Below are 25,958 nucleotides of genomic sequence, written 5' to 3'. Positions count from 1 at the left end.
GATTGGCTTGATATTTAGATGCGGTCAGGCTTTAACGAAGTGCAAACGAAGTACCAGGGTGATGAGTTTAAGGAGTGAGGAAATTGTAATGCGATTTCTACGGTCCGTTTCTTTCACCTGTTTTTCCGTTTTCCTCTGAGGTAAAAAGACCCACTTGGACGAGGAATTTGATGAGCCGATATACAGACAACAGATGGATTAAAGAAGAAGTTTTGACAACCTTATACACAGATTTTTGATGAACTATGCCATAGATCCCCAGTTTCCCTAGAAATTTTAAAATTACTCTAGCCCAACACTTTTGTAAATCTATGGACATTGACAAAGCTTTTTGCTCGCACCTTATGGGCAAAAGCACAAAGAAGACTGCATTCAACAGACACCAAACAAGACCTCAATCGACGAATGTTCATTAACCTGACATAGAATACCACTGCATTTACCGTAACTATGTATTTTCTTCATCTCTACAACCTTCAGGTAATTACACACATAGTATAGGGAATACAGGCACAGATATCAGCAATCACATATTCCCCCATTCATGTATCATCAACTAAAATGTGCTCCCCATTTTTGTTACAACCAAAATCCGAAAAAAGCTCGGTAAAGTTTGACAGCCCATCCACAGACCCGTACCACGGGATAAGAAGGAATTCAAATGTATACTTCGCAATACCTCAAAGCTTGATTTAAAACACGTACGGCACGATGATACATGACCCCCCAAACATGGATTCATACACACATGCTTCTGCTATCTCACTAGGTCATACCCTTTTCCTACCTTCTCCTCTCCTCCCCTACCCAACCATGTAAATGTATTAACCCCTGACATATATTTTTCTCTTTTTGAAATGTTTTAGGAAGTGGCAGTTATTGTTGACTGCCAAAGGGTGGACTGTCAAAGTCAGAAAAATATCACGATGCACACTGCCATATTTGCACCTCATATGTGTCCCTGCTGCGCATGCGTGCGCTCTACCGTGCGTGCGCATACTCGCTGTTGCGGGCACCCGCAGGCGCACGGTATGCACATTTACGGTAGAGATTGTGTGCGTCTAGCGGGCGACTCTTTCGTTACATATTTTCACCATATAATGCATTTTGTAGATTATGGTCCCTTTGATAGATTCTGAAAGTTTAGTTAATGTAGTATGTTCCTGGACAGAGAGATCCCTCATTGTTTGATACGAAGGGTCAGACAGGAGTAATACAGTGGTGTTTAGTATCCATCGGAAGAGTATTTAATTAGCAATATTCCGGTGTTGGTTTGAAGCGGATCAATCGCTCGTGCGAATAGTTATGGACATAAGAAGTTTATGAACATTTACTGTATTTGCACTTACTTATCCATGCGGCGGGAAACCCAGTTTCCCTCCCACCTGAGCTGTTGGAAATAGTCACAGCCCACCTGTATGAATCAACCTATGACCTTTTGTTATAATGCGAAGACGAATTCCTGTGTCCAATGAACAATGAGATTGTAGGGACCATTGAATTGTATTGTGTGTGGGGCATAAATAGACAGGCCGATCACATCCAGCACTCACTCTTCATCGGTTATCATTGCTGAAAATCGGGAGCTGGATGTCCAGAGGCGCATGTGATCGTTTCCTTTGTGCGTAAGTTTTCTCCGTAATCATATTGTCTTTTCTTGTTATTATGGGCCATATCTTTCTCTCTCTCTCTTCTCTTTCTCTCATTTTCTCTTAAACGTACTTGTATTGTATTTACTGTGTAGTTACCTGGTTAGTTAGTCTATGTTATATTGTAGTGTATGACTTGTATTGTATTAATTCTTTTGCAAGTATAACATTCATAATATATATATTAGGCGTTGGACCCTAAGCACGGTATTTGTGTATTTCTTATAGTGTTAAGTATTCTCAGAGCGTCGGTGACGCTCGAACAGCTTTTGAGTTAATAAGGTTATACAGTGTTGCATTTACACCCTATCTCTACACTAAGGTTTTACAGCAAATTACATTGTTTGTGGTTTAGACATAAAGGTTTAACATTGTGAGCGTCGGCGCCGCTCGTGATCTCCTCGTGGTCTCGAGCGTCCGCTACGCTGATAGCGTAGCATTACGGTAGTCGCTCACCTATAAGTGTGCCCGATACCAACAGCGTATTCTCGTGAGCGTCTGTATCGCTCGAGCAGCCCGCTCCCGATACAGCGTCCGTTACGCTATAGCGAACCATTACGTTAGTCAGCAGCCAATAGCGTGCCTGCCTGTGATCTCTTGGCCGTGAGCGAACGTGACGCTTGAGCGTCTCGACCACGGCTAAGCGATTGTTACGCAACGAGCGTACCCTTACGGTACTCCATACGCAAATAGCGTACAGTGTTCTTAGACCTCACAAAGGGTTTTAAATAAGATAAATATTTAGCTTTATCAAAGCGCACTGTCAGCAGTGTTCATTCCGGGAGTGGACAACTGGGATGCAGACTTCCTCAGCAGACACGACCTACATCCAGGAGAGTGGGGACTCCATCAGGAAGTCTTCGCACAGATTGCAAGTCGGTGGGGACTGTTCCAGATAGACATGATGGCGTCCCGCCTCAACAAAAAGCTACAGAGGTATTGCAACAGGTCAAGAGACCCTCGGGCAGTAGCTGTAGACGCCCTAGTGACACCGTGGGTGTTCCGGTCGGTCTATGTATTTCCTCCTCTACCTCTCATACCCAAGGTGTTGATAATAGTAAGAAAAAGAGGAGTAAGAACAATTCTCATTGTTCCAGATTGGCCGCGAAGGACCTGGTATCCAGATCTGCAGGAAATGCTCACAGAAGATCCGTGGCCACTTCCTCTAAGACAGGACCTGTTGCAACAGGGGCCCTGTCTGTTCCAAGACTTACCGTGGCTGCGTTTGACGGCATGGCGGTTGAACGCCGGATCCTAGCGGAAAAGGGTATTCCAGATGAGGTCATTCCTACGCTAATAAAGGCTAGGAAGGACGTGACATCTAAACATTATCACTGTATATGGCGAAAATATGTTTCTTTGTGTGAGGCCAGGAATGCTCATACGTAAGAATTCCACCTGGGCCACTTCCTTCACTTCCTACAAACTGGAGTGAATTTGGGCCTAAAATTAGGCTCTATTAAGGTTCAGATTTTGGCCTTATCCATTTTCTTTCAAAAGGAATTGGCCTCTCTTCCTGAAGTAAGTACAAACTTTTGTGAAGGGAGTACTGCATATTCAGCCTCCTTTTGTACCTCCGGTGGTCCCTTGGGACCTTAACGTGGTGTTAAGGTTATGGTTTGAACCACTTAAAATGGTGGAGTTTAAATATCTCACTTGGAAGGTGGTCATGTTATTAGCCTTGGCTTCCGCTAGGCGAGTGTCGGAATTAGCAGCTTTATCACATAAAATCCCCTATCTGGTTTTCCATATGGATAGAGCGGAATTGCAGACCCGTCCTCAATTCCTGCTAAAAGTGGACTCATCCTTTCATATGAACCAACCTATTGTGGTGCCTGTGGCTACGCGTGACTTGGAGGATTCCGAGTCCCTTGATGTGGTCAGGGCTTTGAAAATTTACGTGGCCAGAACGGCTAGAGTCAGAAAAACAGAAGCACTGTTTGTCCTGTATGCAGCCAACAAGATTGGCACCCCTGCTTCAAATCAGACTATTGCTCTCTGGATCTGTAACACGATTCAGCAGGCGCATTCTATGGCGGGATTGCCGTTGCCTAATTCAGTCAAGGCCCATTCCACTAGGAAGGTGGGCTCTTCTTGGGCAGCTGCCCGGGGGTCTCGGCACTACAGCTGTGCCGAGCTGCTACTTGGTCGGGTTCAAACACTTTTGCAAAGTTCTATAAGTTTGATACCCTGGCTGAGGAGGACCTCCTGTTTGCTCAATCGGTGCTGCAGAGTCATCCGCAGGAGCCCGTTTGGGAGCTTTGGTATAATCCCCATGGTCCTTACGGAGTCCCCAGCATCTTTTAGGACGTAAGAGAAAATAAGATTTTAAACCTACCGGTAAATCTTTTTCTCGTAGTCCGTAGAGGATGCTGGGTGCCCGTCCCAAGTGCGGACTACTTCTGCAAGACTTGTATATAGTTATTGCTTACATAAGGGTTATATGTTAGTTTTCATCGGTCTTGGACTGATGCTATGTTGTTTTCATACTGTTAACTGGGTAGTATATCACAAGTTATACGGTGTGATTGGTGTGGCTGGTATGAATCTTGACCTTGGATTAACAAAAATCCTTTCCTCGTACTGTCCGTCTCCTCTGGGCACAGTTTCTCTAACTGAGGTATGGAGGAGGGGCATAGAGGGAGGAGCCAGTGCACACCCAGATCTAAAGTCTTTCTTAAAGTGCCCATGTCTGCTGCGGAGCCCGTCTATCCCCCATGGTCCTTACGGAGTCCCCATCATCCTCTACGGACTACGAGAAAAAAAATTTACCGGTAGGTTTAAAATGTTATTTTTTTCTCTGCAACCCACTGCTAAATTGTGCTTCCTAGCTGTTTTTTATAAAATCACTTAATTAAATCTAACTCTGATTACGTCAGAGAAGGCCAGGTACCCTACACCATAAGAGGGGGTTTGACATTTTGACTTGTCTACTTAAAGATCACCAAAATCTGATCACAAGGTCAATTACATCCCTGGGTGGGATTGAACCACCAACCTTTTGGTTAATAGCCCATGTAAGTGAAAGAGATCCTGAAGCACTCACTCATCATGGGAAAGTACCAATGTGTTTCTTACAAAAATTCTCCAGATTATTGACTTTTTAAAGTTTTTCTAGGAAACGTTCTAGATAAATGCTTATTAGCCTTTGTCAGTATCTACTTTTGCAAGGTGTCTATGTGGCGCAATCGGTTAGCATGTTTGGCTATTAACCAAAAGGTTGGTGGTTCAATCCCACCCAGGGATGTAAATAACCTTGTAATCAGATTTTGGTGATCTTTAAATAGACAAGTCAAAATTTCAAACCCCCTCTTATGGTGTAGGGTACCTGGCCTTCTCTGATGTAATCAGAGTTAGATTTGATTAAGTGATTTTATAAAAAAACAGCTAGGAAGCACAATTTAGCAGTGGGTTGCAGAGAAAAAAAATTATGCTGGCAGAAAAGTCCAATTTAGTGACGAAACAGCTCTTCATTTTCTGATTTTATGTTTATGCTAACAAATTTGCTCTCTGAAAAGTGTCCACAAAGCCAAGTCTCTGATTAACACCTTTGTAGGGATGGTTTTTCACCTATTACTGAATTAAACTTGCTTCATTGGAAAGGCAGCAAGATGCATCCTCATTTCAATGTCTACTGAAATAATACAGGTTGACACCAGGAAACATAAACGTCACTGCATCCTTGCTGCTTCCTCATGGGGAAGTCTGTTTAATGTGAAAACAAGGTGATATCTAATCAGCACACAGGTAAGGAATTAAGAAAATCTTTCTTTATGGGTGAAGATGTTTCTCACAAAATTGTTGCACCAAAGCATCATTGAAATTCAAGCTGGAAAGATGATTTTAATATATCACTTGTACATTTTGTACTGCTCTTCTGGTGACAATGTAGTTTGTTTTTGTCAATTACCATTTTAATAATAGGGTAAAGAAAATTAAGTGGATTTTTGAAAGAAAACAATACTGTCAATATACTATTAAAACAAATTAAAATGGTAAAAGTTATTGTACTTTAAGTAAAAATAAAAGAGCCAAAATATCAATCCCAGTTTTGGATTACTTTAATTAACAAAAAACAATGCATATAGCAGAGGATAGTTTCAATCTGCCTACCTCTGGGTTATAGGCCCAGCATGCTTCCGTTGCAGTACTCTGCTGCTCATGTAAGTGCAAGAGATCCTGAAGCACTCACTCATCATGGGAAAGTACCAATGTGTTTCTTACAAAAACTCTCCAGATTATTGACTTTTTAAAGTTTTTCTAGGAAACGTTCTAGATGAATGCTTATTAGCCTTTGTCAGTATATACTTTTACAAGGTGTCTCTGTGGTGCAATCGGTTAGCATGTTTGGCTATTAACCAAAAGGTTGGTGGTTCAATCCCACCCATGGATGTAATTGACCTTGTGATTAGATTTTGGTAATCTTTAAGTAGACAAGTCAAAATGTCAAACTTCCTCTTATGGTGTAGGGTACCTGGCCTTCTCTGATGTAATCAGAGTTAGATTTGATTAAGTGATTTTATAAAAAACAGCTAGGAAGCACAATTTAGCAGTGGGTTGCAGAGAAAAAAAACTATGCTGGCAGAAAAGTCCAATTGAGTGATTAAACAGCTCTTCATTTTCTGATTTTATGTTTATGCTAACAAATTTGCTCTCTGAAAAGTGTCCACAAAGTAAAGTCTCTGATTAACACCTTTGTAGGAATGGTTTTTCACCTATTACTGAATTAAACTTGCTTCATTGGAAAGGCAGCAAGATGCATCCTCATTTCAATGTCTACTGAAATAATACAGGTTGACACCAGGAAACATAAACGTCACTGCATCCTTGCTGCTTCCTCATGGGGAAGTCTGTTTAATGTGAAAACAAGGTGATATCTAATCAGCACACAGGTAAGGAATTAAGAAAATCTTTCTTTATGGGTGAAGATGTTTCTCACAAAATTGTTGCACCAAAGCATCATTGAAATTCAAGCTGGAATGATGATTTTAATATATCACTTGTACATTTTATACTGCTCTTCTGGTGACAATGTAGTTTGTTTTTGTCAATTACCATTTTAATAATAGGGTAAAGAAAATTAAGTGGATTTTTGAAAGAAAACAGTACTGTCAATTTACTATTAAAACAAATTAAAATGGTAAAAGTTATTGTACTTTAAGTAAAAATAAAAGAGCCAAAATATCAATCCCAGTTTTGGATTACTTTAATTAACAAAAAACAATGCATATAGCAGAAGATAGTTTCAATCTGCCTACATCTGGGTTATGGGCCCAGCATGCTTCCGTTGCAGTACTCTGCTGCTCATGTAAGTGCAAGAGATCCTGAAGCACTCACTCATCATGGGAAAGTAGCAATGTGTTTCTTACAAAAACTCTCCAGATTATTGACTTTTTAAAGTTTTTCTAGGAAACGTTCTAGATGAATGCTTATTAGCCTTTGTCAGAATGGACTTTTACGAGGTGTCTCTGTGGTGCAATCGGTTAGCATGTTTGGCTATTAACCAAAAGGTTGGTGGTTCAATCCCAACCAGGGATGTAATTGACCTTGTGATCAGATTTTGGTGATCTTTAAGTAGACAAGTCAAAATTTCAAACCCCCTCTTATGGTGTAGGGTACCTGGCCTTCTCTGATGTAATCAGAGTTAGATTTGATTAAGTGATTTTATAAAAAACAGCTAGGAAGCACAATTTAGCAGTGGGTTGCAGAGAAAAAAAAATTATGCTGGCAGAAAAGTCCAATTGAGTGATTAAACAGCTCTTCATTTTCTGACTTTATTTTTATGCTAACAAATTTGCTCTCTGAAAAGTGTCCACAAAGCCAAGTCTCTGATTAACACCTTTGTAGGAATGTTTTTTCACCTATTACTGAATTAAACTTGCTACATTGGAAAGGCAGCAAGATGCATCCTCATTTCAATGTCTACTGAAATAATACAGGTTGACACCAGGAAACATAAACGTTACTGCATCCTTGCTGCTTTCTCATGTGGAAGTCTGTTTAATGTGAAAACAAGGTAATATCTAATCAGCACACAGATAAGGAATTAAGAAAATCTTTCTTTATGGGTGAAGATGTTTCTCACAAAATTGTTGTCCCAATGCATCATTGAAATTCAAGATGGAAGATGATTTTAATATATCACTTGTACATTTTGCATTGCTCTTCTGGTGACAATGTAGTTTGTTTTTGTCAATTACCATTTCAGTAATAGGGTAAAGAAAATTAAGTGGATTTTTTAAAGAAAACAATGCTGTCAATATACTATTAAAACAAATTAAAATGATAAAAGTTATTGTACTTTAAGTAAAAATAAAAGAGCCAAAATATCAATCCCAGTTTTTGATTACTTTAATTATAAAAAAAAATGCACATAGCAGAGGATAGTTTCGATTAATCGACCTCTGGGTTATGCGCCCAGCATCCTTCCATTGCACTACTCTGCTGCTCATGGAAGTCCGAGAGATCCTGAAGACTAAATTGATTAAAGGCCTAAAAGTACTGGACTATAAGGAAAGACTTACTAGGCTGAATATGTATACACTAGAAAAGAGGTGCCTAAGAGGAGATATTATTAATATCTTCAAATATGTAAAGATACATAACAAAGAGTTATCAGAGGAATTATTTATTAAAAGAACACGTGGTCACTCGCTGCGACTGGAGGAAAGTTCAGAACGCAATGGAGGAAAGGTTTCTTCACTGTTAGGGCAATCAGGATGTGGAATTCCCTGCCAGGGAAGGTGGTAATGGCGGACTCTGTAATTGGATTTAAAAAAGGAATGGCTACATTTCTGAATGAAAAAGCTATCCAAGGTTATAATACTTAAAATATCAACATGGTTAATCCGGGGGTAACATGAGTTATAGTAGCTAACTAGTCATAAAACATTATTCAGCAAGTATGTAGAATCATCACAACTTAAAACAGGTTGAACACGATGGGCAATTTGCCTCTATTCAACCTCAAAAACTATGTTACTATATGTTACTATATTACTGTAGTATACAGAACACCACAATGCAATGAGCAGTGATAGTGAGCACTGATGAGGATACTAGAACTGACACTGAGCAGCAAGATGCAGCACTGGACTATTAGTAATGTACTGTAGTATGCTGAGCACCACAATGCAGCACAAGACAATGAGCAGTGATACTGAGCACTGATGAGGATACTACTGAGAACTGACACTGAGCAGGAGAGACACACTACTAGTATTACTGAGCAGCAATAAGTAACCACTGATACTGAGCACTGATATTGAGATTTCCACTGAGAGAACATAGCCACGTCCTCTCCGCTCTCTCTTCAATGCACGAGTAAAAATAGCGGCAACGCGCAGCTCTATATATAATATCCGAATCTCGCGAGAATCCGACAGCGGGATGATGACATTTTCCCTTGTTCAGGTTTTCCGAGTCAGGCGGGAACAACCGAGCCTGCCTCAGACCAGTGTAAACCACGTGGAGTTCGTGGGGAATTCGGTTCTCGGAGAACCGAACCCGCTCCTCTCTACCTTATACCCATCAATTTTTTTTATTTTCAATCTAAGCCCCTGCAGTTTTCTGTAAGCATCTGCTTCGCTATGATGATCAACAAGTCACAAGGGCAAACACTCAGGGCTTGAGGCATAGATCTTTGGACTAGCTGCTACAAGCATGGCAGAGGTGTCACTATCACTGGTGACACCCAGAGAGGTGTCGAGGGAGATTGTAATGCAGTGCGTGCAAATAAGCAGCGCAATGGTAAAAAGGAGGCATGATTTCATAGGTAGGGGCGTGGCCTGGTGGCCTGAATCTACATTTTGTTGCTCCGGGTGTCCCGGGGGTTGGGTGCTGCACCCGGGGACTAGTGTGTAAGCGGTGCTGGCTCCTGCACAGTGACAGGGCATGGCCACCCAGTATGACACCTCCCTTCTTGACCATGCTGTAATTGCAGTCGCACTGCAGTTCAGCGTGATCATAAACAATGGTGTAGCCTCCTGCTGGTGCAGACTGTATGTGCGCGCAGGAAGTCGCCACCATTTTTGTGATCACAGCGGCTGAATGTGATGTCATACAGCCGCTGTGACCACGCCCCCTGTGTCTCCTCCATTGCAGACCCCATTTTGAAGCCTTGCCCCCGCACTGCTCCATCCCTGACTTGGAAATGGAGTGTTGCTGACCCCACTCTCCCCCCCTGCCCCGATTGACAGGCAGAGGCGATCGCATGCAGGCACATGCGTATGCTCTTAGCAATTTTTGCAGTTGGATCGCTTATTGTGATTGCAATCCAACCTGAATCAGGCCCTATTACCTATCACAATGCGCTGCGGGCAGTACAAAATTGGGTTAATATAGGAGAAAAACCCCCAGACCTGTGCTCCTTAACTGTACCTGGTGGCTAGTGGAGCGGCTGCCCAGTAATCAGTGTCCACCCCAGTGCGCACACGGCCCACCCCCTACGGCCACGCTCCCCTTAATCAGCGGCCTTGTGATCCGGAAGGGCGGTGTGTGTGTGTGACTGACCTTAGGAAGAAACCGGAGCCTCCGCTGCAGTGACCCAGCAACCAGGGCACGGGAGTATACAGCGCCGCTGGGAGTGATGAAGCTGCAGTAAAGATGTCTATTAGACCTAGCCTGCTGCAGCCCTTGTAGATTCTCATAAAACAAGTTCTTCTTTTCTTGTCAAAATTAATAGCTAAGAATAGGCTGCCTGAGGCAGGCCCCTGTTAAGTGGCCTGCTACTGAAGGCACCAACTACAAACTGAGCTCCCTGTTCATGGAAGCGGGGTTATAGAGGAGGATGCGCTGAGCATCTTGGGAACAGTCAAAAGCTTTGAGCCGGTTGGTGCCTCAGATCAAGATCCTACTCTACACCCCAATGTGAATCCTTGTGGAGTCCAGTGTACCCCACAGAAGAAATTAATGTGTCACACCCATTGGCAGCAACCTTAGAATAGCTGCTGACGGGCACAATTGAGAAAGGAAGGGGGGGGGGGCATTTGAATCCAGCACATAGATGCAATTCAAATATGTAATTTGTACCTTCCTATTTTAAAATATAATGGATGAACCTCACCCTGTGAGAACAATCTTCATGATCAAGAGATCTAATATGTAAAATAAGTATGAGTTGGGATAGGGCTGGGGAGGGTGGCAGCTCGGGCAGCCCCTCCCCCGTCAAGTTAAGGAGATTCAACTGAGGAAGCACAAGGGAACTCTCGTCTGGGGACAACAACTGCAGGGAGACCACATCTTTTCAGATGAACATGGGAGGGCGGAAGGCTGCCTAATACTGAAGCACCATCAAATATCAAACCATATCCAACAACTAGTACAAGCATTCCTGGGGGAAGGTCTGCAGCAGACGGATTTGCATACGGTGATGTCATCCAAGCAGTGGGCCAAAGTTGGCTGGAACCCTCATCTGCATATAAAAAGAGAAAAGGGGCATGCAGGGCATGGCGGCCTTTTGCAGTGCTTGGATGACCCCTAGTTTGCATTAAACACCCCCACCCTCCTTTGGTGTGGGGCTCATGTTGGCTATGCCCCAGCCCCTGAAGCAGGGGCTGGGGCATAGCCAACATGAGCCCCACACCGAAGGAGGGTGGAGGTGTGTAATGCGAACTAGGGGTCATCCAAGCGCCGCAAAAGTCCGCCATGCCCTGCACGCCCCTTGTCTCTTTTCATATGCAGACGAGGGTTGAAGCCAACTTTGACCCACTGTTTGGATGACATCACCATATGCAAATCCATCTGCTGCAGGCCTTCCCCCAGGAATGCTTGCACTAGTTGTTGCATTTGGTTTGTTGTTTGGGGGTGCTTCAGTATTAGGCAGCCTTCTGCCCTCCCATGTTCATCTGAAAATATGTGTTCTCCCTGCAGTTGTTGTCCCCAGATGAGAGTTCCCTTGTGCTGCCTCAGTTGAATCTCCTTTACTTGACAGAGATGTGCCTGAGCAGCGGCCCTCCCCAGCCCTATCCCAAATCATACTTATTTTGCATAGGAGATACCATGGTCATGAAGATTGTTCTCCCAGGGTTAGGTTCATTCATTGCATTCTGGGTATGCTGACCCCTGTGATTTCCCCAAATGTGGGAAACTCAACTGCATTATTTGTGGTAGTGGGGGACTGTGTTTGTGCTTTCCTCTGGTCAGCTCTGGTAAAAGTCAGATTTCTTTGTCTCAGATCTTCCTCTAGCCTTGTTCTTCTTTCGAGAGTTCCCTTGTGTTGCCTCAGTTGGATCTCCTTCACTTGACAGGGGGGTGCCCGAGCAGCGACCCTCCCCAGCTCTAGCCCAACTCCTACTTACCTGCCAGGTGAGATACTATGATCATGTAGGTGCTTCTCCCAGGGCAAGGCTCACCCATTGCACTCTGGGTGTGCTGCCCCTGCGATTTCCCCAAATGTGGGAAACTTGACTGCATAATTTGTGTTTCCCCTGGTCGGCTCTCATATAATTCAGATCTCTTTGTCTCAGGTCTCTCTCCAGCCTAGTTTGCTGTCTGTTTCCACTTCTTTTTTCTTGAGCCCCTCCCTTCTATACCCTTGTGGACTCTCTTGACTTCTCCTCCTGTCTGCTTACTTTGTGCCTTCCAACGCACAATGCAAACTACAGGTAGTGCTGCAGGGCCCACACCCTTTTACTTGCCTTTCAGAGCAGCTCTGGAGCTGTTACAGTGCCCAGCTGCTGCAAGAAATCAGCTTGAATGCTTCAGGGGCTGGGGCATAGCCAACATGAGCCCCACACCGACGGAGGGTGGAGGTGTTTAATGCGAACTAAGGGTCATCCAAGCGCCGCAAAAGGCCGCCATGCCCTGCATACCCCTTTTCTCTTTTCATATGCAGATGAGGGTTCCAGCCAACTTTGGCCCACTGCTTGGATGACATCACCGTATGCAAATCCGTCTTCTGCAGACCTTCCCCCAGGAATGCTTGTACTATTTGTTGCATTTGGTTTGTTGTTTGGGGTGCTTCAGTATTAGGCAGCCTTCTGCTCTCCCATGTTCATCTGAAAATATGTGTTCTCCCTGCAGTTGTTGTCCCCAGATGAGAGTTCCCTTGTGCTGCCTCAGTTGAATCTCCTTTACTTGACAGAGATGTGCCTGAGCAGCGGCCCTCCCCAGCCCTATCCCAAATCATACTTATTTTGCATAGGAGATACCATGGTCATGAAGATTGTTCTCCCAGGGTGAGGTTCATTCATTGCATTCTGGGTATGCTGACCCCTGTGATTTCCCCAAATGTGGGAAACTCGACTGCATTATTTGTGGTAGTGGGGGACTGTGTTTGTGCTTTCCTCTGGTCAGCTCTGGTAAAAGTCAGATTTCTTTGTCTCAGATCTTCCTCTAGCCTTGTTCTCTTTTTGAGAGTTTCCTTGTGCTGCCTCAGTTGGATCTCCTTCACTTGACAGGGGGGTGCCCGAGCAGCGACCCTCCCCAGCTCAAGCCCAACTCCTACTTACCTGCCAGGTGAGATACTATGATCAGGAAGGTGCTTCTCCCAGGGCAAGGCTCACCCATTGCACTCTGGGTGTGCTGCTCCTACGATTTCCCCAAATGTGGGACACTTGATTGCATAATTTGTGTTTCCTCTGGTCGGCTACTCGTATAATTCAGATCTCTTTGTCTCAGGTCTCTCTTTAGCCTAGTTTGCTGTCTGTTTCCACTTCTCTTTTCTTGAGCCCCTGCCTTCTATGCCCTTGTGCACTCTCCTGACTTCTCCTGTCTGCTTACTTTGTGCCTTCCAACGCACAATGCGAACTACAGGTAGTGCTGCAGGGCCCACACCCTTTTACTTGCCTTACAGAGCAGCTCTGGAGCTGTTACAGTGCCCAGCTGCTGCAAGAAATCAGCTTGAATACTTCAGGGGCTGGGGCATAGCCAACATGAGCCCCACACCGAAGGAGAATGGAGGTGTTTAATGCGAACTAGGGGTCATCCAAGCACCGCAAAAGGCCGCCATGCCCTGCATAACCCTTTTTTCTTTGCATATGCAGATGAGGGTTCCAGCCAACTTTGGCCCACTGCTTGGATGACATCACCGTATGCAAATCCGTCTTCTGCAGACCTTCTCCCAGGAATGCTTTTACTAGTTGTTGCATTTGGCTTGTTGTTTGGGGGTGCTTCAGTATTAGGCAGCCTTCTGCCCTCCCATGTTCATCTGAAAATATGTGTTCTCCCTGCAGTTGTTGTCCCCAGATGAGAGTTCCCTTGTGCTGCCTCAGTTGAATCTCCTTTACTTGACAGAGATGTGCCTGAGCAGCGGCCCTCCCCAGCCCTATCCCAAATCATACTTATTTTGCATAGGAGATACCATGGTCATGAAGATTGTTCTCCCAGGGTTAGGTTCATTCATTGCATTCTGGGTATGCTGACCCCTGTAATTTCCCCAAATGTGGGAAACTCAACTGCATTATTTGTGGTAGTGGGGGACTGTGTTTGTGCTTTCCTCTGGTCAGCTCTGGTAAAAGTCAGATTTCTTTGTCTCAGATCTTCCTCTAGCCTTGTTCTTCTTTCGAGAGTTCCCTTGTGTTGCCTCAGTTGGATCTCCTTCACTTGACAGGGGGGTGCCCGAGCAGCGACCCTCCCCAGCTCTAGCCCAACTCCTACTTACCTGCCAGGTGAGATACTATGATCATGTAGGTGCTTCTCCCAGGGCAAGGCTCACCCATTGCACTCTGGGTGTGCTGCCCCTGCGATTTCCCCAAATGTGGGAAACTTGACTGCATAATTTGTGTTTCCCCTGGTCGGCTCTCATATAATTCAGATCTCTTTGTCTCAGGTCTCTCTCCAGCCTAGTTTGCTGTCTGTTTCCACTTCTTTTTTCTTGAGCCCCTCCCTTCTATACCCTTGTGGACTCTCTTGACTTCTCCTCCTGTCTGCTTACTTTGTGCCTTCCAACGCACAATGCAAACTACAGGTAGTGCTGCAGGGCCCACACCCTTTTACTTGCCTTTCAGAGCAGCTCTGGAGCTGTTACAGTGCCCAGCTGCTGCAAGAAATCAGCTTGAATGCTTCAGGGGCTGGGGCATAGCCAACATGAGCCCCACACCGACGGAGGGTGGAGGTGTTTAATGCGAACTAAGGGTCATCCAAGCGCCGCAAAAGGCCGCCATGCCCTGCATACCCCTTTTCTCTTTTCATATGCAGATGAGGGTTCCAGCCAACTTTGGCCCACTGCTTGGATGACATCACCGTATGCAAATCCGTCTTCTGCAGACCTTCCCCCAGGAATGCTTGTACTATTTGTTGCATTTGGTTTGTTGTTTGGGGTGCTTCAGTATTAGGCAGCCTTCTGCTCTCCCATGTTCATCTGAAAATATGTGTTCTCCCTGCAGTTGTTGTCCCCAGATGAGAGTTCCCTTGTGCTGCCTCAGTTGAATCTCCTTTACTTGACAGAGATGTGCCTGAGCAGCGGCCCTCCCCAGCCCTATCCCAAATCATACTTATTTTGCATAGGAGATACCATGGTCATGAAGATTGTTCTCCCAGGGTGAGGTTCATTCATTGCATTCTGGGTATGCTGACCCCTGTGATTTCCCCAAATGTGGGAAACTCGACTGCATTATTTGTGGTAGTGGGGGACTGTGTTTGTGCTTTCCTCTGGTCAGCTCTGGTAAAAGTCAGATTTCTTTGTCTCAGATCTTCCTCTAGCCTTGTTCTCTTTTTGAGAGTTTCCTTGTGCTGCCTCAGTTGGATCTCCTTCACTTGACAGGGGGGTGCCCGAGCAGCGACCCTCCCCAGCTCAAGCCCAACTCCTACTTACCTGCCAGGTGAGATACTATGATCAGGAAGGTGCTTCTCCCAGGGCAAGGCTCACCCATTGCACTCTGGGTGTGCTGCTCCTACGATTTCCCCAAATGTGGGACACTTGATTGCATAATTTGTGTTTCCTCTGGTCGGCTACTCGTATAATTCAGATCTCTTTGTCTCAGGTCTCTCTTTAGCCTAGTTTGCTGTCTGTTTCCACTTCTCTTTTCTTGAGCCCCTGCCTTCTATGCCCTTGTGCACTCTCCTGACTTCTCCTGTCTGCTTACTTTGTGCCTTCCAACGCACAATGCAAACTACAGGTAGTGCTGCAGGGCCAACACCCTTTTACTTGCCTTACAGAGCAGCTCTGGAGCTGTTACAGTGCCCAGCTGCTGCAAGAAATCAGCTTGAATGCTTCAGGGGCTGGGGCATAGCCAACATGAGCCCCACACCGACGGAGGGTGGAGGTGTTTAATGCGAACTAAGGGTCATCCAAGCACCGCAAAAGGCCGCCATGCCCTGCATAACCCTTTTCTCTTTTCATATGCAGATGAGGGTTCCAGCCAACCTTGGCCCACTGCTTGGATGACATCACCGTATGCAAATCCGTCTTCTGCAGACCTTTTCCCAGGAATGCTTGTACTAGTTGTTGCATTTGGTTTGTTGTTTGGGGGTGCTTCAGTATTAGGCAGCCTTCTGCTCTCCCATTTTCATCTGAAAATATGTGTTCTCCCTGCTGTTGTTGTCCCCAGATGAGAGTTCCCTTGTGCTGCCTCAGTTGAATCTCCTTTACTTGACAGAGATGTGCCTGAGCAGCGGCCCTCCCCAGCCCTATCCCAAATCATACTTATTTTGCATAGGAGATACCATTATCATGAAGATTGTTCTCCCAGGGTGAGGTTCATTCATTGCATTCTGGGTATGCTGACCCCTGTGATTTCCCCAAATGTGGGAAACTCAACTGCATTATTTGTGGTAGTGGGGGACTGTGTTTGTGCTTTCCTCTGGTCAGCTCTGGTAAAAGTCAGATTTCTTTGTCTCAGATCTTCCTCTAGCCTTGTTCTTTTTTCGAGAGTTTCCTTGTGCTGCCTCAGATGGATCTCCTTCACTTGGCAGGGGGGTGCCCGAACAGCGACCCTCCCCAGCTCTAGCCCAACTCCTACTTACCTGCCAGGTGAGATACTATGATCAGGAAGGTGCTTCTCCCAGGGCAAGGCTCACCCAATGCACTCTGGGTGTGCTGCTCCTAAGATTTCCCCAATAGTGGGACACTTGATTACATAATTTGTGTTTCCTCTGGTCGGCTCTCGTATAATTCAGATCTCTTTGTCTCAGGTCTCTCTCCAGCCTAGTTTGCTGTCTGTTTCCACTTCTCTTTTCTTGAGCCGCTCCCTTCTATGCCCTTGTGCACTATCCTGACTTCCCCGTCTGCTTACTTTGTGCCTTCCAACGCACAATGCAAACTACAGGTAGTGCTGCAGGGCCCACACCCTTTTACTTGCTTTACAGAGCAGCTCTGGAGCTGTTACAGTGCCCAGCTGCTGCAAGAAATCAGCTTGAATGCTTCAGGGGCTGGGGCATAGCCAACATGAGCCCATCACCGAAGGAGGGTGGAGGTGTTTAATGCGAACTAGGGGTCATCCAAGCGCCGCAAAAGGCCGCCATGCCCTGCACACCCCTTTTTTATTTTCATATGCAGACGAGGGTTGAAGCCAACTTTGACCGACTGCTTGGATGACATCACCATATGCAAATCCATCTGTGGCAGGCCTTCCCCCAGGAATGCTTGCACTAGTTGTTGCATTTGGTTTGTTGTTTGGGGGTGCTTCAGTATTAGGCAGCCTTCTGCCCTCCCATGTTCATCTGAAAATATATGTTCTCCCTGCAGTTGTTGTCCCAAGATGAGAGTTCCCTTGTGCTGCCTCAGTTGAATCTCCTTTACTTGACAGAGATGTGCATGAGCAGCGGCCCTCCCCAGCCCTATTCCAAATCATACTTATTTTGCATAGGAGATACCATGGTCATGAAGATTTTTCTCCCAGGGTGAGGTTCATTCATTGCATTTTGGGTATGCTGACCGCTGTGATTTCCCCAAATGTGGGAAACTTGACTGCATTATTTGTGGTAGTGGGAGACTGTGTTTGTGCTTTCCTCTGGTCAGCTCTGGTAAAAGTCAGATTTCTTTGTCTCAGATTTTCCTTTAGCCTTGTTCTTCTTTCGAGAGTTCCCTTGTGCTGCCTCAGTTTGATCTCCTTCACTTTACAGGGGGGTACACGAGCAGCGACCCTCCCCAGCTCTAGCCCAACTCCTACTTACCTGCCAGGTGAGATACTATGATCATGAAGGTGCTTCTCCCAGGGCAAGGCTCACCCATTGTACTCTGGGTGTGCTGCTCCTGCGATTTCCCCAAATGTGGGAAACTTGACTGCATAATTTGTGTTTCCCCTGGTCGGCTCTCGTATAATTCAGATCTCTTTGTCTCAGGTCTCTCTCCAGCCTAGTTTGCTGTCTGTTTCCACTTCTCTTTTCTTCAGCCGCTCCCTTCTATACCCTTGTGCACTATCCTGACTTCTCCTCCCGTCTGCTTACTTTGTGCCTTCCAATGCACAATGCAAACTACAGGTAGTGCTGCAGGGCCCACACCCTTTTACTTGCCTTACAGAGCAGCTCTGGAGCTGTTACAGTGCCCAGCTCCTGCAAGAAATCAGCTTGAATGCTTCAGGGGCTGGGGCATAGCCAACATGAGCCCCACACCGAAGGAGGGTGGAGGTGTTTAATGCAAACAAGGGGTCAGACAAGCGCCGCAAAAGGCCACCATGCCCTGCACGCCCCTTTTCTGTTTTCATATGCAGACGAGGGTTGAAGCCAACTTTGACCCACTGCTTGGATGACATCACCATATGCAAATCCATCTGCGGCAGGCCTTCCCCCAGGAATGCTTGCACTAGTTGTTGCATTTGGTTTGTTGTTTGGGGGTGCTTCAGTATTAGGCAGCCTTCTGCCCTCCCATGTTCATCTGAAAATATGTGTTCTCCCTGCAGTTGTTGTCCCCAGATGAGAGTTCCCTTGTGCTGCCTCAGTTGAATCTCCTTAACTTGACAGAGATGTGCCTGAGCAGCGGCCCTCCCCAGCTCTATCCCAAATCATACTTATTTTGCATAGGAGATACCATGGTCATGAAGATTATTCTCCCAGGGTGAGGTTCATTCATTGCATTCTGGGTATGCTGACCCCTGTGATTTCCCCAAATGTGGGAAACTTGACTGCTTTATTTGTGGTAGTGGGGGACTGTGTTTGTGTTTTCCTCTGGTCAGCTCTGGTAAAAGTCAGATTTCTTTGTTTCAGATCTTCCTCTAGCCTTGTTCTTCTTTCGAGAGTTCCCTTGTGCTGCCTCAGTTGGATCTCCTTCACTTGACAGGGGGGTGCCCGAGCAGAGACCCTCCCCAGCTCTAGCCCAACTCCTACTTACCTGCCAGGTGAGATACTATGATCATGAAGGTGCTTCTCCCAGGGCAAGGCTCACCCATTGCACTCTGGGTGTGCTGCCCCTGCGATTTCCCCAAATGTGGGAAACTTGACTGCATAATTTGTGTTTCCCCTGGTCGGCTCTCGTATAATTCAGATCTCTTTGTCTCAGGTCTCTCTCCAGCCTAGTTTGCTGTCTGTTTCCACTTCTCTTTTCTTGAGCCGCTCCCTTCTATGCCCTTGCGCACTATCCTGACTTCTCCTCCTGTCTGCTTACTTTGTGCCTTCCAACGCACAATGCGAACTACAGGTAGTGCTGCAGGGCCCACACCCTTTTACTTGCCTTACAGAGCAGCTCTGGAGCTGTTACAGTGCCCAGCTGCTGCAAGAAATCAGCTTGAATGCTTCAGGGGCTGGGGCATAGCCAACATGAGCCCCACACCAAAGGAGGTTGGAGGTGTTTAATGCAAACTAGGGGTCAGCCAAGCGCCGCAAAAGGCCACCATGCCCTGCATGCCCCTTTTCTCTTTTCATATGCAGACGAGGGTTGAAGCCAACTTTGACCCACTGCTTGGATGACATCACCATATGCAAATCCATCTGCGGCAGGCCTTCCCCCAGGAATGCTTGCACTAGTTGTTGCATTTGGTTTGTTGTTTGGGGGTGCTTCAGTATTAGGCAGCCTTCTGCCCTCCCATGTTCATCTGAAAATATATGTTCTCCCTGCAGTTGTTGTCCCCAGATGAGAGTTCCCTTGTGCTGCCTCAGTTGAATCTCCTTTACTTGATAGAGATGTGCATGAGCAGCGGCCCTCCCCAGCCCTATTCCAAATCATACTTATTTTGCATAGGAGATACCATGGTCATGAAGATTTTTCTCCCAGGGTGAGGTTCATTCATTGCATTTTGGGTATGCTGACCCCTGTGATTTCCCCAAATGTGGGAAACTTGACTGCATTATTTGTGGTAGTGGGAGGCTGTGTTTGTGATTTCTTCTGGTCAGCTCTGGTAAAAGTCAGATTTCTTTGTCTCAGATTTTCCTTTAGCCTTGTTCTTCTTTCGAGAGTTCCCTTGTGCTGCCTCAGTTGGATCTCCTTCACTTTACAGGGGGGTACCCGAGCAGCAACCCTCCCCAGCTCTAGACCAACTCCTACTTACCTGCCAGGTGAGATACTATGATCATGAAGGTGCTTCTCCCAGGGCAAGGCTCACCCATTGTACTCTGGGTGTGCTGCTCCTGCGATTTCCCCAAATGTGGGAAACTTGACTGCATAATTTGTGTTTCCCCTGGTCGGCTCTCGTATAATTCAGATCTCTTTGTCTCAGGTCTCTCTCCAGCCTAGTTTGCTGTCTGTTTCCACTTCTCTTTTCTTCAGCCGCTTCCTTCTATACCCTTGTGCACTATCCTGACTTCTCCTCCCGTCTGCTTACTTTGTGCCTTCCAATGCACAATGCAAACTACAGGTAGTGCTGCAGGGCCCACACCCTTTTACTTGCCTTACAGAGCAGCTCTGGAGCTGTTACAGTGCCCAGCTGCTGCAAGAAATCAGCTTGAATGCTTCAGGGGCTGGGGCATAGCCAACATGAGCCCCACACCGAAGGAGGGTGGAGGTGTTTAATGCAAACTAGGGGTCAGTCAAGCGCCGCAAAAGGCCACCATGCCCCGCACGCCCCTTTTCTGTTTTCATATGCAGACGAGGGTTGAAGCCAACTTTGACCCACTGCTTGGATGACATCACCATATGCAAATCCATCTGCGGCAGGCCTTCCCCCAGGAATGCTTGCACTAGTTGTTGCATTTGGTTTGTTGTTTGGGGGTGCTTCAGTATTAGGCAGCCTTCTGCCCTCCCATGTTCATCTGAAAATATGTGTTCTCCCTGCAGTTGTTGTCCCCAGATGAGAGTTCCCTTGTGCTGCCTCAGTTGAATCTCCTTAACTTGACAGAGATGTGCCTGAGCAGCGGCCCTCCCCAGCTCTATCCCAAATCATACTTATTTTGCATAGGAGATACCATGGTCATGAAGATTATTCTCCCAGGGTGAGGTTCATTCATTGCATTCTGGGTATGCTGACCCCTGTGATTTCCCCAAATGTGGGAAACTCGACTGCTTTATTTGTGGTAGTGGGGGACTGTGTTTGTGTTTTCTTCTGGTCAGCTCTGGTAAAAGTCAGATTTCTTTGTTTCAGATCTTCCTCTAGCCTTGTTCTTCTTTTGAGAGTTCCCTTGTGCTGCCTCAGTTGGATCTCCTTCTCTTAACAGGGGGGTGCCCGAGCAGCGACCCTCCCCAGCTCTAGCCCAACTCCTACTTACCTGCCAGGTGAGATACTATGATCATGAAGGTGCTTCTCCCAGGGCAAGGCTCACCCATTGCACTCTGGGTGTGCTGCCCCTGCGATTTCCCCAAATGTGGGAAACTTGACTGCATAATTTGTGTTTCCCCTGGTCGGCTCTCGTATAATTCAGATCTCTTTGTCTCAGATCTCTCTACAGCCTAGTTTGCTGTCTGTTTCCACTTCTCTTTTCTTCAGCCGCTCCCTTCTATACCCTTGTGCACTATCCTGACTTCTCCTCCCGTCTGCTTACTTTGTGCCTTCCAATGTACAATGCAAACTACAGGTAGTGCTGCAGGGCCCACACCCTTTTACTTGCCTTACAGAGCAGCTCTGGAGCTGTTACAGTGCCCAGCTGCTGCAAGAAATCTGCTTGAATGCTTCAGGGGATGGGGCATGGCCAACATGAGCCCCACACCAAAGGAGGGTGGAGGTGTTTAATGCGAACTAGGGGTCATCCAAGCACCGCAAAAGGCCGCCATGCCCTGCACGCCCCTTTTCTCTTTTCATATGCAGATGAGGGTTGAAGCCAACTTTGACCAACTGCTTGGATGACATCACCGTATGCAAATCCGTCTTCTGCAGAACTTCCCCCAGGAATGCTTGCACTAGTTGTTGCATTTGGTTTGTTGTTTGGGGGTGCTTCAGTATTAGGCAGCCTTCTGCCCTCCCATGTTCATCTAAAAATATGTGTTCTCCCTGCAGTTGTTGTCCCCAGATGAGAGTTCCCTTGTGCTGCCTCAGTTGAATCTCCTTTACTTGACAGAGATGTGCATGAGCAGCGGCCCTCCCCAGCCCTATTCCAAATCATACTTATTTTGCATAGGAGATACCATGGTCATGAAGATTGTTCTCTCAGGGTGATGTTCATTCATTGCATTTTGGGTATGCTGACCCCTGTGATTTCCCCAAATGTGGGAAACTTGACTGCATTATTTGTGGTAGTGGGGGACTGTGTTTGTGCTTTCCTCTGGTCAGCTCTGGTAAAAGTCAGATTTCTTTGTCTCATATTTTACTCTAGCCTTGTTCTTCTTTCGAGAGTTCCCTTGTGCTGCCTCAGTTGGATCTCCTTCACTTGACAGGGGGGTACCCGAGCAGCGACCCTCCCCAGCTCTAGCCCAAATCCTACTTACCTGCCAGGTGAGATACTATGATCATGAAGGTGCTTCTCCCAGGGCAAGGCTCACCCATTGCACTCTGGGTGTGCTGCTCCTGCGATTTCCCCAAATGTGGGAAACTTGACTGCATAATTTGTGTTTCCCCTGGTCGGCTCTCGTATAATTCAGATCTCTTTGTCTCAGGTCTCTCTCCAGCCTAGTTTGCTGTCTGTTTCCACTTCTCTTTTCTTGAGCCGCTCCCTTCTATGCCCTTGCGCACTATCCTGACTTCTCCTCCTCTCTGCTTACTTTGTGCCTTCCAACGCACAATGCGAACTACAGGTAGTGCTGCAGGGCCCACACCCTTTTACTTGCCTTACAGAGCAGCTCTGGAGCTGTTACAGTGCCCAGCTGCTGCAAGAAATCAGCTTGAATGCTTCAGGGGCTGGGGCATAGCCAACATGAGCCCCACACCGAAGGAGGGTGGAGGTGTTTAATGCGAACTAGGGGTCATCCAAGCGCCGCAAAAGGCCGCCATGCCCTGCACGCCCCTTTTCTCTTTTCATATGCAGACGAGGGTTGAAGCCAACTTTGACCCACTGCTTGGATGACATCACCATATGCAAATCCGTCTTCTGCAGAACTTCCCCCAGGAATGCTTGTACTAGTTGTTGCATTTGGTTTGTTGTTTGGGGGTGCTTCAGTATTAGGCAGCCTTCTGCCCTCCCATGTTCATCTGAAAATATGTGTTCTCCCTGCAGTTGTTGTCCCCAGATGAGAGTTCCCTTGTGCTGCCTCAGTTGAATCTCCTTTACTTGACAGAGATGTGCATGAGCAGCGGCCCTCCCCAGCCCTATTCCAAATCATACTTATTTTGCATAGGAGATACCATGGTCATGAAGATTGTTCTCCCAGGGTGAGGTTCATTCATTGCATTCTGGGTATGCTGACCTCTGTGATTTCCCCAAATGTGGGAAACGCGACTGCTTTATTTGTGGTAGTGGGGGACTGTGTTTGTGTTTTCCTCTGGTCAGCTCTGGTAAAAGTCAGATTTCTTTGTTTCAGATCTTCCTCTAGCCTTGTTCTTCTTTCGAGAGTTCCCTTGTGCTGCCTCAGTTGGATCTCCTTCACTTGACAGGGGGGTGCCCGAGCAGCGACCCTCCCCAGCTCTAGCCCAACTCCTACTTACCTGCCAGGTGAGATACTATGATCATGAAGGTGCTTCTCCCAGGGCAAGGCCCACCATTGCACTCTGGGTGTGCTGCCCCTGCGATTTCCCGAAATGTGGGAACCTTGACTGCATAATTTGTGTTTCCCCTGGTCGGCTCTCGTATAATTTAGATCTCTTTGTCTCAGGTCTCTCTCCAGCCTAGTTTGCTGTCTGTTTCCACTTCTTTTTTCTTGAGCCCCTCCCATCTATACCCTTGTGCACTATCCTGACTTCTCCTCCCGTCTGCTTACTTTGTGCCTTCCAATGCACAATGCAAACTACAGGTAGTGCTGCAGGGCCCACACCCTTTTACTTGCCTTACAGAGCAGCTCTGGAGCTGTTACAGTGCCCAGCTGCTGCAAGAAATCAGCTTGAATGCTTCAGGGGCTGGGGCATAGCCAACATGAGCCCCACACCGAAGGAGGGTGGAGGTGTTTAATGCAAACTAGGGGTCAGCCAAGCGCCGCAAAAGGCCACCATGCCCTGCACGCCCCTTTTCTCTTTTCATATGCAGACGAGGGTTGAAGCCAACTTTGACCCACTGCTTGGATGACATCACCATATGCAAATCCATCTGCGGCAGGCCTTCCCCCAGGAATGCTTGCACTAGTTGTTGCATTTGGTTTGTTGTTTGGGGGTGCTTCAGTATTAGGCAGCCTTCTGCCCTCCATGTTCATCTGAAAATATGTGTTCTCCCTGCAGTTGTTATCCCCAGATGAGAGTTCCCTTGTGCTGCCTCAGTTGAATCTCCTTTACTTGACAGAGATGTGCCTGAGCAGCGGCCCTCCCCAGCTCTATCCCAAATCATACTTATTTTGCATAGGAGATACCATGGTCATGAAGATTATTCTCCCAGGGTGAGGTTCATTCATTGCATTCTGGGTATGCTGACCCCTGTGATTTCCCCAAATGTGGGAAACTCGACTGCTTTATTTGTGGTAGTGGGGGACTGTGTTTGTGTTTTCCTCTGGTCAGCTCTGGTAAAAGTCAGATTTCTTTGTTTCAGATCTTCCTCTAGCCTTGTTCTTCTTTCGAGAGTTCCCTTGTGCTGCCTCAGTTGGATCTCCTTCACTTGACAGGGGGGTGCCCGAGCAGCGACCCTCCCCAGCTCTAGCCCAACTCCTACTTACCTGCCAGGTGAGATACTATGATCATGAAGGTGCTTCTCCCAGGGCAAGGCTCACCCATTGCACTCTGGGTGTGCTGCCCCTGCGATTTCCCCAAATGTGGGAAACTTGACTGCATAATTTGTGTTTCCCCTGGTCGGCTCTCGTATAATTCAGATCTCTTTGTCTCAGGTCTCTCTCCAGCCTAGTTTGCTGTCTGTTTCCACTTCTCTTTTCTTTAGCCGCTCCCTTCTATACCCTTGTGCACTATCCTGACTTCTCCTCCCGTCTGCTTACTTTGTGCCTTCCAATGCACAATGCAAACTACAGGTAGTGCTGCAGGGCCCACACCCTTTTACTTGCCTTACAGAGCAGCTCTGGAGCTGTTACAGTGCCCAGCTGCTGCAAGAAATCAGCTTGAATGCTTCAGGGGATGGGGCATGGCCAACATGAGCCCCACACCAAAGGAGGGTGGAGGAGTTTAATGCGAACTAGGGGTCATCCAAGCACCGCAAAAGGCCGCCAAGCCCTGCACGCCCCTTTTCTCTTTTCATATGCAGATGAGGGTTGAAGCCAACTTTGACCCACTGCTTGGATGACATCACCGTATGCAAATCCGTCTTCTGCAGAACTTCCCCCAGGAATGCTTGCACTAGTTGTTGCATTTGGTTTGTTGTTTGGGGGTGCTTCAGTATTAGGCAGCCTTCTGCCCTCCCATGTTCATCTGAAAATATGTGTTCTCCCTGCAGTTGTTGTCCCCAGATGAGAGTTCCCTTGTGCTGCCTCAGTTGAATCTCCTTTACTTGACAGAGATGTGCCTGAGCAGCGGCCCTCCCCAGCCCTATTCCAAATCATACTTATTTTGCATAGGAGATACCATGGTCATGAAGATTGTTCTCCCAGGGTGAGGTTCATTCATTGCATTTTGGGTATGCTGACCCCTGTGATTTCCCCAAATGTGGGAAACTTGACTGCATTATTTTTGGTAGTGGGGGACTGTGTTTGTGCTTTCCTCTGGTCAGCTCTGGTAAAAGTCAGATTTCTTTGTCTCAGATTTTCCTCTAGCCTTGTTCTTCTTTCGAGAGTTCCCTTGTGCTGCCTCAGTTGGATCTCCTTCACTTTACGGGGGGGTACCCGAGCAGCGACCCTCCCCAGCTCTAGCCCAACTCCTACTTACCTGCCAGGTGAGATACTATGATCATGAAGGTGCTTCTCCCAGGGCAAGGCTCACCCATTGCACTCTGGGTGTGCTGCCCCTGCGATTTCCCCAAATGTGGGAAACTTGACTGCATAATTTGTGTTTCCCCTGGTCGGCTCTCGTATAATTCAGATCTCTTTGTCTCAGGTCTCTCTCCAGCCTAGTT

At 46.8% G+C, this 25,958-nt stretch overlaps 23 non-coding genes and 3 pseudogenes across 23 annotated transcripts; all 26 read left to right on the top strand.

Annotated features, from left to right (window-relative positions):
- Positions 1–11,623: 11,623 nt before the first annotated feature.
- On the top strand, positions 11,624–11,787 carry LOC135009185 (U1 spliceosomal RNA). Its single transcript, XR_010208761.1, has one exon. It is a non-coding gene; the product is annotated as a U1 spliceosomal RNA (small nuclear RNA).
- Positions 11,788–11,939: 152 nt separating this feature from the next.
- LOC135009180 (U1 spliceosomal RNA) lies at positions 11,940–12,081 on the top strand (annotated as a pseudogene).
- Positions 12,082–12,775: 694 nt separating this feature from the next.
- LOC135009080 (U1 spliceosomal RNA) lies at positions 12,776–12,939 on the top strand. Its single transcript, XR_010208669.1, has one exon. It is a non-coding gene; the product is annotated as a U1 spliceosomal RNA (small nuclear RNA).
- A 152-nt stretch (positions 12,940–13,091) lies between these two features.
- Positions 13,092–13,255, top strand: LOC135009157 (U1 spliceosomal RNA). The gene has a single exon (XR_010208739.1). It is a non-coding gene; the product is annotated as a U1 spliceosomal RNA (small nuclear RNA).
- Positions 13,256–13,926: 671 nt separating this feature from the next.
- Positions 13,927–14,090, top strand: LOC135009036 (U1 spliceosomal RNA). Its single transcript, XR_010208626.1, has one exon. It is a non-coding gene; the product is annotated as a U1 spliceosomal RNA (small nuclear RNA).
- Positions 14,091–14,242: 152 nt separating this feature from the next.
- LOC135009179 (U1 spliceosomal RNA) lies at positions 14,243–14,384 on the top strand (annotated as a pseudogene).
- A 694-nt stretch (positions 14,385–15,078) lies between these two features.
- On the top strand, positions 15,079–15,242 carry LOC135009069 (U1 spliceosomal RNA). Its single transcript, XR_010208658.1, has one exon. It is a non-coding gene; the product is annotated as a U1 spliceosomal RNA (small nuclear RNA).
- A 152-nt stretch (positions 15,243–15,394) lies between these two features.
- On the top strand, positions 15,395–15,558 carry LOC135009156 (U1 spliceosomal RNA). The gene has a single exon (XR_010208738.1). It is a non-coding gene; the product is annotated as a U1 spliceosomal RNA (small nuclear RNA).
- A 671-nt stretch (positions 15,559–16,229) lies between these two features.
- On the top strand, positions 16,230–16,393 carry LOC135009023 (U1 spliceosomal RNA). Its single transcript, XR_010208613.1, has one exon. It is a non-coding gene; the product is annotated as a U1 spliceosomal RNA (small nuclear RNA).
- A 152-nt stretch (positions 16,394–16,545) lies between these two features.
- On the top strand, positions 16,546–16,708 carry LOC135009230 (U1 spliceosomal RNA). The gene has a single exon (XR_010208793.1). It is a non-coding gene; the product is annotated as a U1 spliceosomal RNA (small nuclear RNA).
- A 670-nt stretch (positions 16,709–17,378) lies between these two features.
- On the top strand, positions 17,379–17,542 carry LOC135009087 (U1 spliceosomal RNA). Its single transcript, XR_010208676.1, has one exon. It is a non-coding gene; the product is annotated as a U1 spliceosomal RNA (small nuclear RNA).
- Positions 17,543–17,694: 152 nt separating this feature from the next.
- On the top strand, positions 17,695–17,857 carry LOC135009149 (U1 spliceosomal RNA). The gene has a single exon (XR_010208732.1). It is a non-coding gene; the product is annotated as a U1 spliceosomal RNA (small nuclear RNA).
- Positions 17,858–18,531: 674 nt separating this feature from the next.
- On the top strand, positions 18,532–18,695 carry LOC135009071 (U1 spliceosomal RNA). The gene has a single exon (XR_010208660.1). It is a non-coding gene; the product is annotated as a U1 spliceosomal RNA (small nuclear RNA).
- A 152-nt stretch (positions 18,696–18,847) lies between these two features.
- LOC135009110 (U1 spliceosomal RNA) lies at positions 18,848–19,010 on the top strand. The gene has a single exon (XR_010208697.1). It is a non-coding gene; the product is annotated as a U1 spliceosomal RNA (small nuclear RNA).
- Positions 19,011–19,684: 674 nt separating this feature from the next.
- LOC135009082 (U1 spliceosomal RNA) lies at positions 19,685–19,848 on the top strand. Its single transcript, XR_010208671.1, has one exon. It is a non-coding gene; the product is annotated as a U1 spliceosomal RNA (small nuclear RNA).
- A 152-nt stretch (positions 19,849–20,000) lies between these two features.
- On the top strand, positions 20,001–20,163 carry LOC135009148 (U1 spliceosomal RNA). The gene has a single exon (XR_010208731.1). It is a non-coding gene; the product is annotated as a U1 spliceosomal RNA (small nuclear RNA).
- A 674-nt stretch (positions 20,164–20,837) lies between these two features.
- Positions 20,838–21,001, top strand: LOC135009064 (U1 spliceosomal RNA). The gene has a single exon (XR_010208653.1). It is a non-coding gene; the product is annotated as a U1 spliceosomal RNA (small nuclear RNA).
- Positions 21,002–21,153: 152 nt separating this feature from the next.
- On the top strand, positions 21,154–21,316 carry LOC135009109 (U1 spliceosomal RNA). The gene has a single exon (XR_010208696.1). It is a non-coding gene; the product is annotated as a U1 spliceosomal RNA (small nuclear RNA).
- A 674-nt stretch (positions 21,317–21,990) lies between these two features.
- On the top strand, positions 21,991–22,154 carry LOC135009041 (U1 spliceosomal RNA). The gene has a single exon (XR_010208631.1). It is a non-coding gene; the product is annotated as a U1 spliceosomal RNA (small nuclear RNA).
- A 152-nt stretch (positions 22,155–22,306) lies between these two features.
- LOC135009130 (U1 spliceosomal RNA) lies at positions 22,307–22,469 on the top strand. The gene has a single exon (XR_010208716.1). It is a non-coding gene; the product is annotated as a U1 spliceosomal RNA (small nuclear RNA).
- Positions 22,470–23,143: 674 nt separating this feature from the next.
- LOC135009075 (U1 spliceosomal RNA) lies at positions 23,144–23,307 on the top strand. The gene has a single exon (XR_010208664.1). It is a non-coding gene; the product is annotated as a U1 spliceosomal RNA (small nuclear RNA).
- Positions 23,308–23,459: 152 nt separating this feature from the next.
- On the top strand, positions 23,460–23,600 carry LOC135009228 (U1 spliceosomal RNA; annotated as a pseudogene).
- Positions 23,601–24,294: 694 nt separating this feature from the next.
- On the top strand, positions 24,295–24,458 carry LOC135009043 (U1 spliceosomal RNA). Its single transcript, XR_010208633.1, has one exon. It is a non-coding gene; the product is annotated as a U1 spliceosomal RNA (small nuclear RNA).
- A 152-nt stretch (positions 24,459–24,610) lies between these two features.
- LOC135009108 (U1 spliceosomal RNA) lies at positions 24,611–24,773 on the top strand. The gene has a single exon (XR_010208695.1). It is a non-coding gene; the product is annotated as a U1 spliceosomal RNA (small nuclear RNA).
- A 674-nt stretch (positions 24,774–25,447) lies between these two features.
- LOC135009302 (U1 spliceosomal RNA) lies at positions 25,448–25,611 on the top strand. The gene has a single exon (XR_010208860.1). It is a non-coding gene; the product is annotated as a U1 spliceosomal RNA (small nuclear RNA).
- A 152-nt stretch (positions 25,612–25,763) lies between these two features.
- On the top strand, positions 25,764–25,926 carry LOC135009107 (U1 spliceosomal RNA). Its single transcript, XR_010208694.1, has one exon. It is a non-coding gene; the product is annotated as a U1 spliceosomal RNA (small nuclear RNA).
- Positions 25,927–25,958: the final 32 nt, after the last annotated feature.

Source organism: Pseudophryne corroboree, unplaced genomic scaffold (genome assembly GCF_028390025.1).
Source record: "Pseudophryne corroboree isolate aPseCor3 unplaced genomic scaffold, aPseCor3.hap2 scaffold_225, whole genome shotgun sequence".
Lineage (NCBI taxonomy): Eukaryota > Metazoa > Chordata > Amphibia > Anura > Myobatrachidae > Pseudophryne > Pseudophryne corroboree.
The sequence above is the reverse complement of the archived record's forward strand: the minus strand, read 5'-3'. Positions and strand labels throughout refer to the sequence as shown.